Source organism: Myxocyprinus asiaticus, chromosome 18 (genome assembly GCF_019703515.2).
Source record: "Myxocyprinus asiaticus isolate MX2 ecotype Aquarium Trade chromosome 18, UBuf_Myxa_2, whole genome shotgun sequence".
NCBI classification, from domain to species: domain Eukaryota; kingdom Metazoa; phylum Chordata; class Actinopteri; order Cypriniformes; family Catostomidae; genus Myxocyprinus; species Myxocyprinus asiaticus.
In genome coordinates, this window is record NC_059361.1 from 11,299,579 (window position 1) to 11,320,335 (window position 20,757).

Sequence of the window (20,757 nt, forward strand, 5' to 3'; positions counted from 1 at the left end):
ACATACTCCTGTCATGGCCTTTAAGAAGTTACTAAAAAGTAAACCCCTTTCCAGAACGTTTTCTTTGCTTTAGCATGACAAATTCTTGGGGGATGGAGCTCTGGTCTTAAGCATGGAACATCCAAATGGGACATCTCACAGTGTGAGTTTGAGCCAGTACTTTTCCAGGCCTGCTCCTCAGAAGAGTGCAGGAATGACCTACATAGTAAATGATTATCCCTTCATTCGCCTCTCCCTCACTCTCCTCTCCTCTATCCCTCTTTTCTCCAGGGACAGTGAGGAGCACAGAGGGCATGCTCCCCAGTTCCACTGCAGAGGGCAGATAAAAGACCATCCATCTAAAATGAATACCCCCACTCTACACACTGTCTCTTTCTTTTACACGCACAACACTTCTTCATTCAAGCTCTTTCTCTCTCTCACCATATCTTTATCTATATCAACTTTTCTCCATGTTTCTCACACTCTCCATCATCTTTGAGAAAGATTAAGTTCTTCATATGTTTCTTTCTACCACTCCTCTCACTCCATCACCTCAGCCTTATCTTTCTCTCACTCTCCCCTTTCTTTGCTCTAATTACCTTTCCTCTTTCGTCCTTTAACCCCCCCCCCATTCTTACATTCTGTCAGTATAGTATGTATGTTATGCACAATATACAAAATTTTGTATGCACAGAACACTTCCCAAAATGGAAGAGTCATGTGACAAGAGTAACATACTACTTTTTGAAATGTTTATCATTACACAATGTCTACTGTTTCACATAAAAGACAGTATTCAGTGTGTACTGCATAATATTATTTAAGTAAAGCTAGTATTTTCCTCCCTCACAGCCTCAGTTTTACTGTCTCTCTCTTTTTCAGTCTTGCTTTTACCACTTTCATGTTTACTTGTTGGCTTATTGCGTATCATCTCAGTTGTGCAGCATACCAGGTTGAGTTGGCCCCTTTTCCCGTTCCTATTGTCTGAATTCTATAAATAACTTTTCATCGTGCACTAGTTGAGCCGACCACTCAGTGCACAGTGAGAAAAACTTTCTTTCCTGCCCGTGGGGAGAGAGAATTACTTGTGCCCACAAAAGACTTTGACATCACAGTAACCAGGTTGGCTGGTGTGACAGAGACCCCCCGCGAACGGCTCCTGATGTGAGAAGGCAACTTGTGTCAGGGTCTGCCCTGACCTCTCGGTGTGGGGAGATCAGGGTGGTCTCTGTGTAAGTAATGGAGAAGTGGAATCATGTGGAGAATAATGCCCATCTAGCTTGTCTGGGGTTGAGGCGTTTGTCAGAACGAACATATTCCAGATTATGGTGATCGGTGATGACTTGAAATGGATGTTGAGCTCCCTCTAACCAGTGTCGCCATTCCTCCATTGCAGCCTTAGTGGCCAGTAACACATTGTTACCCACGTCGTAGTTCCTCTCTGCAGAGGACAGTTTGCATGAGAAGAAAGCGCATGGAAATAGCTTGGCCGGGTTGCAATGTCTCTGGGAGAGAACTGCTCCAATGCCAGTATCCGAAGCATTGACTTCCAGGATGAATGGTATAAACGGATCAGGGTGATGTAAGATGGGAGCACTTGTGAAACGTCTCTTCAGTTCCTCAAATGCAGCATAGTCACTGTAGTCTCTTGGTCGCCCCCCGGAGAAGGGACATGAGCGGTGCTGCCACCGTACTGAAGTTAAGTATGAATCTTCGATAGAAGTTTGCGAACCCCAGAAAATGCTGCAGATCTTTGACAGTGTTGGGCATTATCCATGGCCACCCCCTTGGAACCAATTACATAACCCAGGAAGGATATAGTTGATTTTTGAAACTCACGTTTTTCAGCCTTAACGTAAAGTTGATGTTTAATCAGTCTTTGTAAAACCTGTCTGACTTGTTGAATGTGTTCCTCGAGACTGGATGGATAGACCAAGATGTCGTCGATGTAGACGATAACCCCCTTGTTCAGCATATCCTGGAAGACCTCATTAATGAAAGACTGGAACACTGAAGGACAGTTGGATAATCCAAACGGCATGACCTGATATTCATAATGCCCCGAACTTGTGGAAAAGGCAGTCTTCCACTTGTCACCCTCTCTAATATGAATCAAGTTATTGGCGTTCCGCAGATCCAACTTGAAGATCTTAGCTGACTTTAACTGCTCCAAGGCCACTGGAACTAGGGGCAGTGAGTAGCTAAACTTAACTGTGATGTCACTGAGATCCTGTCAATGCAAGGATGTAGGCCTCCATCTTTCTTACTCACAAAGAAAAAAACTAGATGAAGCAGAGAGGTAGAGGGTCTGATGAAACCTTTAGCGAGTGCCTCCTCGATGTATTTCTGCATAGCTCGAGCCTCAGGTTCAGATAGGGGGTATATGCGGCCTCGAGGAGATGAAGTGCCAGGCAACAAGTCAGTCGCACACTCACAATCCCGATGCTGTGGTAACTGCATGGCCTTGGTCTTGCAGAATCGGCATATTCAGAAGGTCAGGGGCATCCTCGGCACAGAGAGAATACAGGTTAGTAGAGCAAACAGACAGCGGAATAACAGGGGTTAGGCACTTTTCAAAACATAGAGCGCTCCAGTTTGTGATTTGACCTTCTCTCCACGATACTTTGGGGTTATGCTTTCTCAACCAGGGTAAACTGAGTACAATGGGTTTTTAGGAGAAGGAACCACCAACAATTGAATTTCCTCTCTGTGTAAAATACCAACTTGCAACTGTAGGGGTTGAGTGATTTGTTGGATGGATCCTTTGCCCAATGGGTGACCGTCTAGTGCTATTATATGAAAAGAATTGCAATCAGGCACAGGCATATTGTATTTAATGTCTAGATTTTCATCAATAAAATTTCCTGCCACTTTTGAATCAAGCAGAGCATATAATTCTAACATCAGGTTATTACAACTGAAAATAATGGGAACCAGCATTTGACTAGATGTGAGGAATTGAGAAGAGAACACACTCACTGTCGACTTACTGAAGGCGGTAGAACGAACTGGACAGGAAGCTAGACGATGACCGGATTCTCCACAATAAAGACAGAGTTGACATCTCTTGTGACGTGAGCATTCATCCAATGTCAATCTGGCAAGACCAACTTGCATGGGTTCAGTGGTGTGAGGTTAAATTGCAAGCATGTTGAATTTAGAGCAAGGCTTGCGAGTGTGAATTAGATTATCCAGATGGATAGTCAGGTTGATGAATTGGTCCAATGACAGATTTTTATCCCGACATGCTAGTTCATTCTGTAACTCTGTGTTTAACCCTTTATGGAACAGCAACTTGAGTGAGTCATCGGGCCATTGGTTTGAATGGCGAACGTGTAAAATTGAAGAGCATAGTCAGCAGCCATTTGATTATGCTGCTTGAGGACCAGTAATAATTCACCCGGGGATTTGCCACCTGCTCGAATACCTCATTAAAACGAGCAAGAAATTCATTCCTTTTTATTTCGGACACATACGTCCATATCAATAAAAACAACATGTAGACAACAACATAGAAAGGTAATCATTACAGTTCACAGTGATTAAAACACATACAGGCTTTTGTTCAAATGTTTCCAAAAACAAGAGGAATACTTTGGGTCACTTAATTTGGGGACAATTAAGGTCATTATGATTACATTTTTAGAATCAATTAATCGACACATAAGGTTATACATAAAATTCCTCAACACAGCATAAAAGGTGGGAACATTGTTAGTCACAAACATATGGCTTGCACTTGTCCATCTTGGAAACTAGAGCAAAATTCTAAATGCATCATTAAATGCCACCTGAAACTTTTTCACGTTTGCTTTACTATGCCTGCACCACAAGTGGGCTGTATAAAGTGAAGTACAGTAGGCTCTAAAAAAGGGCTATTTTAACATTATCTGTACACATATGAAATTTGCGTGCCAGCATATTTGCTTGTGCATACAGTTTGCAACATTGGCGCTGCACATCGTCATCATCACATAAATCATTCCTGATGATGTGACCCAAATATTTTACTTTGTTCACCACATTTAGCACTTGGTCTGCCATATAGAATGAGGGAAAATTTTGATTCTGATCCTCGATGGTTTTAGCTATCATGAAAACACACTTTTTAGAATTACATTTAATATCATACTGTACACCATAGCTTCTGCAGACTCTTATCAGTTGCTGTAATCCAGCACTATAAGGAGACAGAAAGTCATCAGCGTACATCAAATGGTTAATAAGACTCCCACTGTACATCCAGTCTTACACACTTTTAATTTTTTAGAAAGATCATCCATACACAAATTGAACAGAACAGGTGACAGTATTCCACCTGGCTGGACCCCATTGGTCATAAGGGTGCAGATATACTCCTACCCCATCTCGTTTGCATGGTTTGATGCAAATACCAATAATGCAAAATCATTATCAAATATGGGGGAACCCCTCGCTCTTGTAGTTTCATAAACAATTTGCTATGATTGATTCAGTCAAAAGCTTTAGACGCATCCAGGAAACAAATAAATGTCTTTTATACTTAATAACAACTTCCTTCAGTGCATATATGCACAAATCTGTGCCATGTTTACTTTTAAAACCAAACTTATTGTCAGTGGTTATGTATTCTTGAAGCCTATCCGAAATAATTTTTTCTAATACTTTTTGAAAGTATGCTAGCCAGGGCAATTGGCCTGTCATTTTCTATGCTGGATATTTTACCGGTTTTGTCTTTGGCACTAATAAAACAGATAACAGAGTCAGGTAGTATGCCATGCATTAACAATCCAGAAAAAGACATAGCAAGTAACACTGAGATTCTTTGGCTAGCATACTTCAGATTTTCTGCATGTACTTGGTCAGGGCCACATTCTTTGTTCACTGCCAATTTCTCAATGGCATAGCACACTCCATCAGGTCTAATAACCACACCATCATTGTTAAGAACATCACCAACATTAAATTCATTACACTTACAATTAAAATATCCCTATAATGTCTTCTCCACAGTTCAGCAATATTCTCAGCCCCAGTAACCCCATCAACACTGGATGGCAAGGGCATCTTACTGTTATTAATAACCTTAATGTTTTTTTGTTTTTTTCCATAATTCATAAATATTATTCTGCTGACGTTTTTTGGCCTCACGGCCAGCTCATTTCTTTTGATGAAGCGTACAGCATATTTAAATCTTGCATTTGCCGGTTTCTTGTGTTCACACTCTGGACCATGACTAGCTTTTCCTGCTAAAACCTAGTTTTTAAAAGCGTCTCTAGCTTCCACATGGAGTTCAGATACATATTAATTCCATCCTGCCCTTAAATTGTTGTTTAGCCCTTTTTTGGCAGAATGATCTACTACCATTATTTAGACAATTCACTGTTTTATCATACATTATACATAGATCACTATTATGTTTTTGGTTCTTACAGTTAATGTTGCCACACGTAATAGCATCAAACGGCATATCAATATTACTTAAGCTCTTATCAGTCAGTGAATTGTATTGGCATTTGTATTGAGATAATCTTCTGTTAGTCTTGCCCAATCTAATTTTACACTTTGTTCATGGTTATCATAACTGATCAACTCAGGTAGAAGGTCAACATTTAATATATAATAATAACATACATAGAGACAGGTATGTGGTCTGCTGTGGCCAGATCATACAAGATCTCAAATTTCACTAGACAATCATAAGCATCAGCTGTACATATACAGTGATCCAGCCAAGATGCTGTATGCCATGCTTCATTGGTATATGTATAGCTATCTACTAGCAACAGCACTTTGCTAGAAAGAACCAACTTGCTATCTTGACAAAACTGGATTAAATGTGTCCAAATAGTGTTATTATCTGAGATATCAGCATTCATGTTACCCACAAATATACATGTATATACACTTTATTTAATAAAATAACTTAAAAAAGGCAAGCCTATTAAGATATTCATCCTCGTTTTGATAACATTCATAAGGAGTATAAGCATTTAATATTACAAAAATATTCTAATTATCTACCTGTGGGGATGGGGGCATGGTCATGTGTCTGTCCGTGGGAGAGGTAGGGTGACCATACGTCCTCTTTTTCGGACTTTAAAAAAGCGTCCGGCTGGGATTTCTAAATTTGCGAAAATGTCCGGGATTCGGCTTTAGTTGCATTATGATGTGCATCTGGTCTAATGCTTCATTGTGCGTGCATGCATATTTGCATTGCTTTAACCCCTCTTTGCAAGTCCCGCCTTCTCGCACACCAATTGGTCGATTATAAGTCGCTTGCAGCAACTATTGGCCAAATTCCTACCTGTCAATCTCTCTGCGAACGCGCGAAGCGCTGTTGTGTTCTGCATCAAACAGTTGCTTGACAGTAGTAGCAAATGACAGCTGAGTGGAAACAAAAAATTCCCATGTTTCATCCAGGTAGAGATCCGTGGGAAGCAGAAAGTATGACATGTAAAGCTGGCACTTATGTGTCAGTTGCTAATAAAGGTGCAAGTAATTTAGAAGCACACATTAGCTCTGCGAAGCATAAAGGGTCAGCAAAAGGTGAAAGTTCATCAGGTAAATTAACGGACTACTTTTTGCGACCAGGTAAAATTGTCATCACATTGCTTCATTTTCCATGGCCATTCAAAATATGTAATAGTAAATGATATACTCGTGGCATCAAATTTTATTTTAGTACATGGACATTCAAAAGAATGTTGGAAATTGTTATTTATTTATATATATTTATGTTATGCTAATAGAGTGTTTTCACTGTTTTCAAGTTTGCATTCATAGTAACACTGTTTTGAACCCTATTATTCCACCCCACCCCAATTCCCACCCCCCGGCGAAAAAAAAAAAAAAAGGTGTCCTCTTTTTGGAAAACCAGAATATGGTCACCCTAGGGAGAGGGAGAGCAGTAAGTCTCGTCACCTGGGCTGTCATTATCATTAACACCTGTCTGTTGTTATAGTGAATGAAGCTGAAGAGTAATAAAATACTCACGTGAACTGTTTCTGCTGCCTCCTGACTCCTCCATTTCCCAGGTTTTGGCACCACTGTAACAGAGATCATATTCTTGTGGACAGACACACGACCACGCCCCCATCCCCACAGTACCACTTTCATTGCTATGCAACAGTCTACTTCTAATTACACTAATCAATGGGCTATACTTCTTATGCCAAAGAATGGCCATTACCCTAACCCCCCCACCCCCGACTCCCAGGTTTTCTGCCAAGCAATATTCCCAAATTTAGATCTGTTGTGGACTCCCCCTCCCCATACAAATCATTAATAACAGAATTAAGTTTATCTAGATCTTTAGGAAATAAAGTCTCTTGTACACAGATGATATCAGCGTTCTTCAGGAGCTTTTCAATAACAATGCGTCATGCTTTGTCCCCAGCACTCTTTCACAGGTGCAAGCCATGTGAGTTATGACACAACTCTAATATTCATAAACCACAATCATAACTTCAATGCAGCAGACGCCCCAAACTCAGGCATGCGCACATTCCTTGAGGGAATAAGTGTTTCTACATCCATTGTCCCTGCGGTAGCCCTGGGTTTGCAATCCTCATAAAAACGTCGTACAAAGATCCCTTTTGGCCAAAGCTGTGGCTCATACTTTTCGTCAACCTCATTGCACCCAGTGGTTAATTTAAAGAAGCTATACTGACTTTGAGCAGTGTCTATCTTTTGACAAATTAAGTGATATGTTATAGACAGCGGCCCTCCTTCACCACACGGCTCCACACAGGTGACATTGCTGCATTGCTATTCCGCTCCACGTTCGGGGCTCCCTCTGCTGCGCCGGCACCCTTGACTGAGGCTCCAAACATCCGAGCCACACTCTCCACAACCCCAACTCGGGGCCTCCTCCCTGGGCGCACCCCCTCTGCTTAAACCAGGTTGCTCGAAGACTGAGCTGCAAGGACCTCCACACCCCAGCTCGGAGCCTCCTCGTTAACCTGGGAAATGGGCACACCTCCTCTGCTTGAACCAGGTTGCTCAATCACACACACAAGTCTGTGCTTAATCATTACATTTTCCCAAGCAGGCAAGAAACGTCAAGGCTGTTGAAAGTCACAGGCAGAAGTTAGTCTAAATAATGTGACAAAAAGCGAGGGATGTTTTCACCAACCTTGTTAAGTAATTTCAAACAACTCAACGTTATTTATGTCTTTTTGCAGCCCTTTATGTGCTGCATAGTGTTGAGTGGAGCTTGGGCAGAGTTCAAAAAGAACTTTCTTGGAGCTCTCAATCCACTCCGACCCAAAGTAGTTCACAGCCAGTAGAATAATATTGTCTTGGCACAGAGTCTTCATTTTAACAACAAGGAAGTTTAAAAATTCATCTTCCACAATAATTTTGCCATCAACAGCCATGTCAATCTCTGGTTTTATTCTAGATTTACTCAGAGCACCTCTTCCAACTGCCTCTGCCCTCTTGAATTGTTCTAGGGTTTGTTGCATACCTCTTTCATTCTCCCAAACAGCAGTGGCCCAGTCCAGTGCCCGTCCAGTGAGCAAAGTGGTGATGAAAGCGACTTTGGATTAATCAGTGGGAAACAATTGCAGTTGCTGAACAAGGAACAGCTTACATTGCATCAGAAAACCCCTGCATTTATCTGGGGTACCATTGTACTTTTCAGGAAACAGAAGTCTGGAACTCACCTCAGAAATGCTAGCCATGACCGTGGAACCGGGTAACATGGAAGGCGTGGAGGGTGCTTTGGTGTGTGTGGGTCTTAAGAACTGTACCAGCTCTTTGGTGAGTGGTGTGAGTTTACAAAGTTGATTATGATGGCTTGACAACGTGGCGGCTTGTGTTGTGACTTCAGTTTGTAGTCTATGTAAATCCACTGGATCCAAAGTTGGCGAAGTATTATGTAACAGATGAGGCAGATTGAGCTGATTCAGGATCCATGTGTATTTTATTTACAGTGTAGAGACACAATGAAGAGAGTAGACCAGGAGACAGGAGAGCAAACACAGCATAGAAATCCAACAACGTAGTATGTCAAAACACAGAATCCAGAGAGGCAGTACAACCGTTTAAATGATAATCCAAAACAGTAATCAACAACAGGCGGAGTTCATGCACAATAAATCAGACAGTGCTAATAGAAACACTTGGTATGTTTGACAGGGCAAAACAATACTTCACAGTGAGCAAGGTGTGCTCACTGTTTTTATAGACAGTCTAATGACTAACTCATCTCAGGTGGTCTCAGTCAGTATTCGGGTGAGGCAGCCCTCTGGTGGCTCTCAGGGGGACCAGCCTGGTTGGCTGGTGTGACAGTCCAGGCTTATTTGTTGCTGTTTGTTTTCCATTATTCTTTGATTGGTTTATCTTTGCTCTTTAGCAACATGGGTAGTGTAGTTCCTAACCAGGAATTTTGCTATTAAACACAAGTAAAAAAAAAAAAAAAAAAAAAGTTTAAATAACACACACAGATAGCTTTAACAGAAACATATACAGTACTACTGTTTTACAACCTCAAAGCTACCTCGAAGGTAGGTCTGTCTTTAAAGATTTCTAAATAGTGCTGTCAGTTGATATTTTTTTTTAGTTAATCACATTTAATAGCATGAAAATTTGTAGTTAAACATCTCATTCTGCGTTTTGGTGATAGTTAATACTTGATTTGCTTCTGTGGTAATTAAAATGCACCTTACTTAGGCTGAAAAATACTTGATTTCTATCACAAGTCCCATCTGGGTTTGTTTTGTAGATCAAAAAGCATTAAGGAGGTCCTTTCTCCATCAATTTATCAATGACACAGAAACACTGTTGTGTGTGTTTTGTGGTGTGCACATCATTGTAATTACTCCGGGCAGACACATTTACAAAGGTTGCACCCTTCCAACCAATGTTTGTGCTGTACAGTATAACAGTAAATGCGTTAATCGTGATTAAGAAAAAATAACGTTAAACTTTTTTTAATTAATTGCAAAACGCATTAATTCCGAGAGCTCTATTTATAAATTATCCTTAAAAATAAATTATTTAAGGAGAAAATAATGGGATTTTTATTTCCAGAACCCAAATGTTGTGCTTTATTATAATTTAATGTTGACTTTAAGGTATTTAAATGTAATCCTTCATGCTTCTTGCTACTAAACATACAGTATGTTATTTTAGCATGTGCTGAAAGCATGGGTAGAAATAGCCATGCGCTACAGCAATGGAATGCTGCAATTTGCGTCAATCACAGATACACATTGAGTCACTTCATTTTAGAACTGTTTCTGAAACTGAATGATGAATCAAACTGCTCATGAATCAACAATCATGCTTTGCAGAATAAGAAGATCTGTGAGTGATTCAGTTGTTTCTTTCTTTTTAGAAACAGGTGTATGCAGAGAAAAAAACTGCATAGATGAAGAACTCCCCATGCATCTGTGCAGTGACTCAGCCCTCTCAAAAGATGAAAAAAGGAAAAACCAAATGGTATGGGAGAAAGAGCCGAGAGTGATCAGTCTTGCCTAAAATTCGGAAATAAAGAAATGAAAGATGCTTTTTTAATGCTTACCTTTCATCTTCTCCATGTAATGGACATAAACAAGTGCATTAAGTTCAATGATACTGGCAGATGTAGCATATTAAGAAATAGAGTCTGGAAAAGTGGTGCTTAATTTAGCTTAGATCATCTGTTCGTTACCCACGAGGATAGGGCTACATTAATTGGGTTTTGCTGAATGTGGAAATAACAAGGCTTGGAATGGCTTTGACTTGTTAATGGGTAAGAACGATTGCTTAACAGCCCACAAGGTATGCCTCCTCAGCTGAAACAATACATTGTGGGTACCTCTTACTCAATAATACATAAATGTAGCCAGCTTGTTTTTTTTATTCCCTTTTATACTTCTCTCGTTTAGTTATCTTTTTCCTTGGAAGCATAAGCCAACATCTGGCTACACTGGTTGATTGAATAAAATAATACTAATAAAAAAAGTCATATTTAAAAAAAAAAAAAAGAGAAATATTTATAATATTATAAACTGAGGATGATGACGGGTGTAATGCTTTCATGGAGCACAAACTGAGGCTGCTGACAGGGCAGAATTAATGTTATTAGCGTGCATTACCAGTTCTTACATTAAACACCCTGCCCTTTAGAAAGCATTGTTCTTTTTTTTTTTTTTTTTTTTTTTTTTTTTAACTACCACCTGTGTGATGTGCACAGTGCGTACAACAACACCATGAAGAACAGAACTGAATTTATTAAAAAAGATAATTTAATGGAGATATGGGGTCTGTTCCAAAACCTGATGAGCTGCCTTGATGTCTCCTGCCTACATAGGTAGCTGCCTTCTATGGCAGCACCCTAACTGAAATGTAGCCTCATTAGAGACAAATTTGGAACACTCAAAATAGGCAGCAAATCCACGTGTCATTTAAAAGAAGGAAGAAAGATCTTCCTACCTTTATAAGGAACAATGAATATTCCTTCCATCTGAGTACCACCTGTTTTCTCCAGGGGGCAGTAAGAGAAATTCCAGCTGTAGAGGCAATGAGCAGCTTATACAGGGAATGAACCATACTCACAGACAGCAGACAACACAATGGCATTTTTGCACCCTTGAAGGGCACTTCGGGAAGGGGAAGCCACTTCCAAAACAAACAAAAGTAAGAAAGTTAATTTTTTCACAAATGGCCCTTTCACAAGTATTTTAGTGAAGGGTGTAATGTTCTAAGTGGCTCATTTGCATCGTTAATTTGCATACTAATTGATGATTTGTTGTTGGCTCTCCTGTTTTATGTGGTAACCTCAGTAAAGAGTTCATTTTATAAAGTGCAGCTGGGTGTCGAGTGAGTTCTTGCTTGGTAAGACACTACTTAGAATAATACAAAGGGTACATTCAAACTGTAATGCCATGCTCCCTTCAGAGTGACCACATCAAATGCTCTGTCCTTTGTAGTGAGTAGGGCATAGGGATGATCACTTTCGATTGGGATTCACCCAAGATGAGAACACGTTCTTACGTTCAAACACAGCTTGATATGCAAATCCAAAAGCAGGGATCTCAAGGGAAGTTTTAAACTACGTTTAACTTGACACAGTGACCTAAAAATGAAATGTTTTTGACACAACGCAACCAAAACGCTCCAAAAGCATCAGTCTGATGCATGTATACATTGATGAGTCCTTAGAAAAGCCCTTGTAAAACAATCTCAGACTGATTGACGAATTCAATTGCAAAATGGATTACTGTGAACTGTAGGCCAATGATAGGCTTATGTTTAATAGTATGGAAATAATCAATATATTGCATTATAAATCCTCTTTTTTAGTGCTTTACTCATCTGCTGCATTAACTTGTGGCCATCTATCTTCCTCTTGATCACATTCCAGAGGTTTTCAGTGGGGTTCAGGTCTGGAGATTGGGCTGGCAATGACAGAGTCTTGATCCGGTACTCCTCCATCCACACCTTGATTGACCTGGCTGTGTGGCATGGAGCATTGTCTTGCTGGAAAAACCAATCCACAGAGTTGGGGAACATTGTCAGAGCAGAAGGAAGCAAGTTTTCTTCCAGGATAACCTTGTATGTGACTTGATTCATCCGTCCTTCACAAAGACGAATCTGCCCGATTCCAGCCTTGCTGAATCACCCCCAGATCATCACCGACCCTCCACCAAATTTCACAGTGGGTGCAAGACACTTTGGCTTGTAGGCCTCTCCAGGTCTCCGTCTAACCATTAAATGAACAGGTGGTGGATCTGTGATGATCTGGGGGTGCTTCAGCAAGTCGGAATCGGGCAGATTCGTCTTTGTGAAGGATGCATGAATCAAGCCACCTACAAGGTTAACCTGGAAGAAAACTTGCTTCCTTCTGCTCTGACAATGTTCCCCAACTCTGAGGATTGGTTTTTCCAGTAGCAATGTGAAAGACTGGTAGAGAGCATGCCAAGACGCATGAAAGCTGTAATTGATAATCAGGGTTATTCCACCAAATATTGTTTTCTGAACTCTTCCCAAGTTAAAACATTAGTATTGTGTTAAAAATGAATATGAACTTGTTTTCTTTGCATTATTCGAGGTCTGAAAACACTGCATCTTTTTTGTTATTTTGAACAGTCATTTTCTGCAAATAAATGCTCTAGATTACAATATTTGTATTTGTAATTTAGGAGAAATATTGTCAGTACTTTATAGAATGAAACAAAAATGTTAATTTTACACATACCTATAAATAATAAATTCTGAGAAATTGATAATTTTGCAGTGGTCTCTTAATTTTTTCCAGAGCTGTATATACAGTGTGTATATATCAGTGGCGGGCCGTGCATTTAAAGTCTAGGCCTTCAGTGTGATTCATGCCATTAAGAAAACACAGTTTCACAATGAGTAAGACACCCTATGTCTTTGGGCATCATATATTATGTCACAGCTAACGAGTAATACAAATTGACATTTTAAAAACACGTCCACACACGAAAGCCAGAACTTGAAATGACACTTAATGCTCAAGCAAGCCTAATTTTAACTGCAGCATGACTGTTTTGTGAAATGTCTACCAAATTTTCTAACATGGAGGTCTATAATACCTGGAAAAATCTATCTAATAATATTTGCGCTTTAAATGTTGCTTGCAATAAATTTCGTTTTGTCAGGGTACACGGTTATGCTACGTTCCATTCAAGTTGGATGTGGGATATTCCTACTTGATATCTCCGACCATTCCCCGATATTCGGAAGATGACGTTTAAGGAAACAAAACTGCAACGCTCCCATTAGCTTAGCAGGGGTTTGACTCTCATTAGAGATGTCTCCTAGCAACCCAACTGATAAACAATGCTGCAGCGCTAGCATTTGTTCTACAGGTGTACAATTAACAAAAGAGATTATGTTTTATACACCTGTTTCTGCAGGCATTTGTTAAACAAGCTTTAATATCATGTAATGTGGAAACCAACTCATTTATCAATATTACTTAATAAAGTGAATGTTTATCACTTACTTTATATATCTCCCTGAATGTCGACACATTTGTGTGACATCATGCACATGCATCTCAGCGAAATCGGTGTTGAGAATTTCTGCACGAGCCTACAAGTTGTAATTCTGACTTCAAGATGCATTCCATTGCACTTTTCCTAGTAGGAAGTTGTAAAATCTGACTTTCCGAGTTGAATGGAACGCAGCACTACTTTTCAAAACTTGATCTGACACTGAATGCTCAAGCAGCCTAATTTACACTTAGAAAACTTCTGATGTTGCAATAACAATTTAAAAAGCACTTACCAATTTGCTTGAAGTGAAAATCAGTCCTCCTTTCCTGTTTAATAAATTAAGCAATCACACAGTCATGCAGAACATCTTGTATTTTTTTTGGGGGGGGGGGATTTTTCCCCTTTTTCTCCCAATTTGGAATGCCCAATTCCCAATGCACTCTAAGTCCTCGTGGTTGCATAGTAATTCGCCTCAGTCCGGGTGGTGGAGGACGAATCCCAGTTAAAAATACATAGGCAAAAAGGTGATTGAATCAGAATCAGAATCAGAATGAGCTTTATTGCCAAGTATGCTTACACATACAAGGAATTTGTCTTGGTGACAGGAGCTTCCAGTGTACAACAATACAAAAACACTACAAAAACAGCAGCAAGACATAGATAATAATACAAAATAAAAAATAATTATACACATACGTACAGACACACACATACATACATACATACACACATACACATGGGTAGTGAAAATCTAATACAATCTGTTATGTACAGTGCAAATACAAATCTGTTATGTACAGTGCAAATGTTTTTTTTTGTTTGTTTTTTTTTCAGAGGAATGAAATGGCAGAAGAGGTTGGATGTGTTGGATAAATATAAGAAAGACTAAACTGTGTATTGCACAATGGGGCAGTTTTACTGTTCATGAGATGGATAGCCTGAGGGAAAAAACTGTTCCTGTGCCTGACGGTTCTGGTGCTCAGAGCTCTGAAGCGTCGGCCAGAAGCCAACAGTCTGCATGTCTGATTTTGTAGCTGAACCAAACCAGACAGTTATTGAAGTGCAGAGGACAGACTCAATGCCTGCTGTGTAAAACTGTATCAGCAGCGCCTGTGGCAGGTTGAATTTCCTCAGCTGGCGAAGGAAGTACAACCTCTGCTGGGCCTTTTTCACAATGGAATCAATGTGGGTCTCCCACTTCAGGTCCTGTGAGATGGTAGTGCCCAGGAACCTGAATGACTCCACTGCTGCCACAGTGCTGTTTAGAATGGTGAGGGCGGTCAGTGTTGGGGTGTTTCTCCTAAAGTCCACAATGATCTCCACCATTTTGAGTGTGTTCGGCTCAAGGTTGTTTTACTGCACCAGACAGCCAGCTGTTCAACCTCCCTTCTGTATGCAGACTCATCGTCATTGTAACGTCTGTGTAAGATCAGTGATGGCTAATTACATTTTGTTTGAAAAAAACCCTTTTAGCCTTTTGACATTTGCATATAAATTACTGACCTGGCCTCCGCGTTTACATTTATATGGGTGCTAAATTGCAGATGGTCTTTATCACTATCAAAAGGATGCTAAAACAGGTCGCCTCTGGAGTGTCTCCATCAAGCTTCAAACACATTCCACAGAAAGGGGGGTGACCCCCGTGCCAGGCACCAGAGCAGTTGTCTGTCTCCAGTAATTCCAATACACGTCACACACACACCTAAAGACATTTTCTCTATTTAGGCCATAGTAAGCAGTTATAAATGTATCTGCTATATGCATGTGTTGTATGTATATTCCCCTATTATATTAACTTAGTTAAAACCCTTTACTTGTATTAGTTAGACGTTAAATGCCTATATTCAAGTGTATGAGTGTATCTCTGCTTTAATATCGTCTGGAGGTTACCTTCTTGGTATCAAAATGATCTTCTCTTTATTTCTCACACAATAATGTACACCATGTGATCGTGAAATGCATTGAACAATTCTTACTATGTTTTGAATTAAAAGCTGCACTAGCGGTCCAGATCAGCAATAAAATGCGAATGGGCCATAAACGGAGACAAAGGATGTCTCTCCCGCTCAAAATGCATGCCTCTGATTGGCCACTCCACCCACAAAATGGGTGCGGCAATGAACTAGTAAAACTCCAGAACGCAGACTAATCATCGCTCAAAAACTCTTCTTCTTGAGACCAACACACTCCAAAACTCTCCTCTTGAGTTTAACCTTCTGGCAGTGTTTACCTTCAAGTAACTTTGTGGATTTGCTGTGGACTTCTTCAACTCACTCCTAAAGAAATCGTCGAGAACCTCGTCTACCGCATAAAGACTCTTATTCAGCAACAAACCAATGCAAGTAACCATTTACAACTGATTAGATGCGCATTTAAGTTTGAACCCCTTTTAAGGTGAATTGTACCTCTGATGATTCTCATTTAGGTTGTGGTTAATTGATGTGAAATACTGCCTTCTTTGCTCTCTCTCTCTCTCTCCTTTCCTTACTTTCCTTCATTCTATATATGTATGTTTTGCTTAGTTTGTTTGTATGTTAGTTATAGTTTAATTTATTAAATGCCTTATATTCACAATTGATTGTCTCTGTGTTCCGCTCACAATTCAAAGTCACTGAATGTTGCTCCTTGCTACATGCTAAACTACTGCTAGCACTGTATAAGTAGGAAGGCTATCGTTCCTTGGCCAGGAAAGTAATCTTCCTAGAACTGATAAATAATTATATTGTCTGCTCGGTGGACGGACAGATCAAGTAATTGTAATATCGATTCTGCTACAGTTAATTCTAAGATCTAATCTAAATATTTATTATTAATTATAACCAGTTATAATTAATTATAAATAATTCCCTTTTTAAGCTAATTTGCTACATCATCTTGGATGAGGCCGATGACAGTGGTTTCATCTGCAAACTTCAGGAGCTTGACAGAGGGGTCCTTTGCAGTGCAGTCGTTTGTGTACAGGGAGAAGAGTAGTGGGGAGAGCACACATCCCTGGGGGGCACCAGTGCTGATTGTACAGGTGCTAGAAGTGAGTTTCCCCTGTCTCACAAGCTGCTGCCTGTCCGTCAGAAAGCTGGTAATCCACTGACAGATAGACATGGGAACAGAGAGTTGGTGTAATTTATTCTGGAGTATAGCTGGGATGATGGTGTTGAAAGCTGAACTAAAGTCCACAAAAAGGATCCTTGCATATGTCCCCTGGTCTGTCCAGATGTTGCAGGATATAGTGCAATCCTATGTTGACTGCATCATCCACAGACCTGTTTGCTCGATAAGCAAATTGAAGGGGATCTAGAAAGGGTCCAGTGATGTTCTTCAGGTGGGCCAACACCAGTCTCTCAAATGATTTCATGACAACAGACGTCAGGGTGACAGGTCTGTAGTCATTAAATCCTGTGATTTTTGGTTTCTTTGGGACAGGAATAATGATTGAGCATTTGAAGCAGCAAGGGACTTCACACTGCTCCAGTGATCTATTGAAGATCTGTGTGAAGATGGGGGCCAGCTGGTTAGCACAGGATCTAAGACATGCAGGTGAAACGCCATCTGGGACCTGTGCTTTCCTTATCCTTTGTTTTCGAAAGCCGCGGCTCACATCATCTTCACAGATCTTAAGTGCAGGTTGAGTAGCAGGAGGGGTGAGGAGGGGGGTTGCAGGAGATGTTGGTGTTTGTGTGAAGTGAAGGTCAGAGTGGGTGTGGGGTGTGAGATTGGGCCTTTCATATCTGCAGTAGAACACATTAAGGTCGTCAGCCAGTTGTTGGTTCCCTACAGGGTTGGGGGTAGGAGTCCTGTAATTCGTAAGTTGTTTCATGCCACTCCACACTGATGCAGCGTCGTTCGCTGAAAACTTGTTTTTCAGCTTCTCAGAGTATCTTCTTTTAGCCAATCTGATTCCCTTTTTCAGTGTGTTCCTGGCCTGATTGTACAAGACTTTATCCCCAACTCTGTAAGCATCCTTTTTGGCCTGATGAAGCTGCCTGAGTTCCGCTGTAAACCATGGTTTGTCATTGTTAAATGTTAAATAAGTCCTAGTAGGAATGCACATATCCTCACAGAAACTGATATATGATGTAACAGTATCTGTGAGCTCATCCAGGTCTGTGGCTGCAGCCTCAAAAACACTCCAATCAGTGCAGTCAAAGCAGGCTTGTAGTTCCAGCTCTGCTTCGTTGGTCCATCTCTTTACAGTCCTTAATACAGGTTTAGCAGATTTTAATTTCTGTCTGTAGGTTGGAAGAAGATGAACCAGACAGTGATCAGAGAGTCCCAAAGCTGCTCTAGGGACAGAGCGTTATGCATCCTTTATTGTTGTGTAACAATGATCCAGTATGTTCCTGACTCTGCTGGGGCGTGTGATGTGATGTTTGTATTTGGGCAGTTCACGTGTGAGATTTGCTTTGTTAAAATCCCCAAGAATAATAATAACTGAGTCTGGGTATTGTTGTTCCATGTCTGTGATTTGATCAGCCAGCTGTTGCAGCGCTGTGTTCAAACACGCATTTGGTGCGATATACACACTCACCAGAATAAACGAGGAAAACTCCCGCAGCGAGTAGAAAGGCTTACAGTTAATAAAGAGCACTTCCAAATTAGGACAGCACATCCTCTTTAATGTTGTTACATCTGTACACCAACTTTCATTGATGTAAAAGCATGTTCCACTGCCTCTCGTTTTCCCCGTTAACTCCGCGATGCGATCCGCTCTGAACAGCTGAAAGCCCGGCAGATGTAACACGCTGTCCAGAATGGCTTCACTCAGCCAGGTTTCTGTGAAGCACAAGGCAGCAGAGGTTGAAAAGTCCTTGTTTGTGCAGGTGAGGAGATGTAGTTCGTCCGTTTTGTTAGGGAGAGAGCGGAGATTTGTAAGATGAATGCTCGGCAGCATTGTTCGAAAGCCACGCCGACGGAGTTTGACCAGCGCACCGGCTCGTCTCCCTCGCCTGCGTCTCATAGTGCGTTTAAACAACACAGCCGCGCCTCCAACTAAAATTTTAAACAAAATATCCGAATATTCAAAATCCGGGAAAAGATTGGCTGGTATATGCTGTCTAATGTTCAGCAGTTCGTCTCTGGTAAAACTGACTGGAAAAAGATTACTAAACACAGGACAAACCAACAAAAACAACAAAACAATAGAAGCACTCCACACCGAGGCGGCCATCATGATGTAAACTAAGTATAATAATAATAATATATTATATATGTATAAATAGCTATACAAGATCATAAAATGCTGTTTAAAATAGTTAGATAAAGAAAATGACTCCATGACACTGATGACAATGATTAAAATGTCATGTCAATTACCCACATAACTTTGTGTAAATGTTTATTTAAAAATGAAAAAAATCAATGAAAACAAAGTTGGCCAGAATATGTACATACAGTATATAAATATAAATGTCTGTTAAAAAAAAAAAAAAAATCTCTCTCTCTCTCTCTCTCGCTTTCTCTCTCTCTCTTTTTTTATATTTTATATATATATAAAACCTTTAAAGCAATAGTTTACCCAAAAATAAAACAATCTGTCATTATCTACTCACTCTCATGCTATTACAAACATCTTATTCTCCATGGGCATAACTAAACTGGCTCGGTTACAAGTAAGAACCAATGGCATTTGCTGCTAATGACGTCAAACCTGGCGCAGTGCATCAACATGCCATGATCTGAAAGTAAATACAATTACAGAGATTAGCAGTAAATATATATATAAAAAAAAAAAATAGGTTTTCTCCACACACAAATAGCAAGCAAAGCACACAATCATATGGACATTATATATCTATCTATATATATATATATATATATATATATATTTTTTTTTTAGCTTGACAGATGTTGAATGAAAAAGAGCTGCTAGAAGATTATTTTTGGACTGAATATTCATTTTTGTGTGAACTATTCCTTAAAGTTCAAGTTTTCCACTCTTCGTTTCCCTTTGTCTTTCACACATATGGTAGCCACCATTTTCATCTCAAGATTTAAATTTTTTATTTTTAATGTTTAGACTGGGGAAAATAAGGGTATCCCACTTCAGGTAGAAACCTAAACAAAACCTTAGTTTGCATGTGTGTTTCTTTCATTTTGGAGTGGAGAATCCCTCTAAATAGAGCTGTTTTGTAAAGCAGTATTGCAGTATTAAACCACATTAAAATTACATTCCTTATGTTCACATTGATTTTTTGTGTGTGTTCATAAAAACCCCAAAGTGAAAAAAAAAAAAAAAAGGTGCTTTGCCTCTGTCTGGTTCTCTCCTCTTTGTTTTTCTGCTCTGTTTATCTTCTCTAGATACCTGAGACTTCCTGACCCCCCTCCCTCTATCTAATATCTGAGCACTATCTGAGCACTTCCTTTTTGCTCATGCTATGTGTGGATTCCTAGCAACAATAAAGCCCATCGATTTTCTCCTTTCCTCTTCTAAGGACAAATTAAGGGTATCTGCCGTGCGGGACTCAGTTAGCCCAGCAAGCCCGTCAATCCAGCCCCACTCCTTCAGCAGGTGTCAATCAGCCCCACCTTACAGTATGTGCTTTTCATTAAACGAGGGAAAACTCCATTATGGTAGCAACAGAATTAGCTGTACTTATCAGAGGTGCAGAAGTGGATAACAAGCTTAGGGACACAGTTCGTTTACTGTCTCCACTGACTAATTTCTCTACAGGAGAACTGTTTACATGGTACACACAATTAGTAAACATCCCTGATCATGCCTCGGGCAATGTTGTTAAGAACAGGTTAAAAATAAAATAAAAAATTTAATAGGAAATACGGCTAAAAAAAATAAATAAAAAAAACAAATGCTGAAAATAAATTGATGCATTTTCCTTCTGTAGCT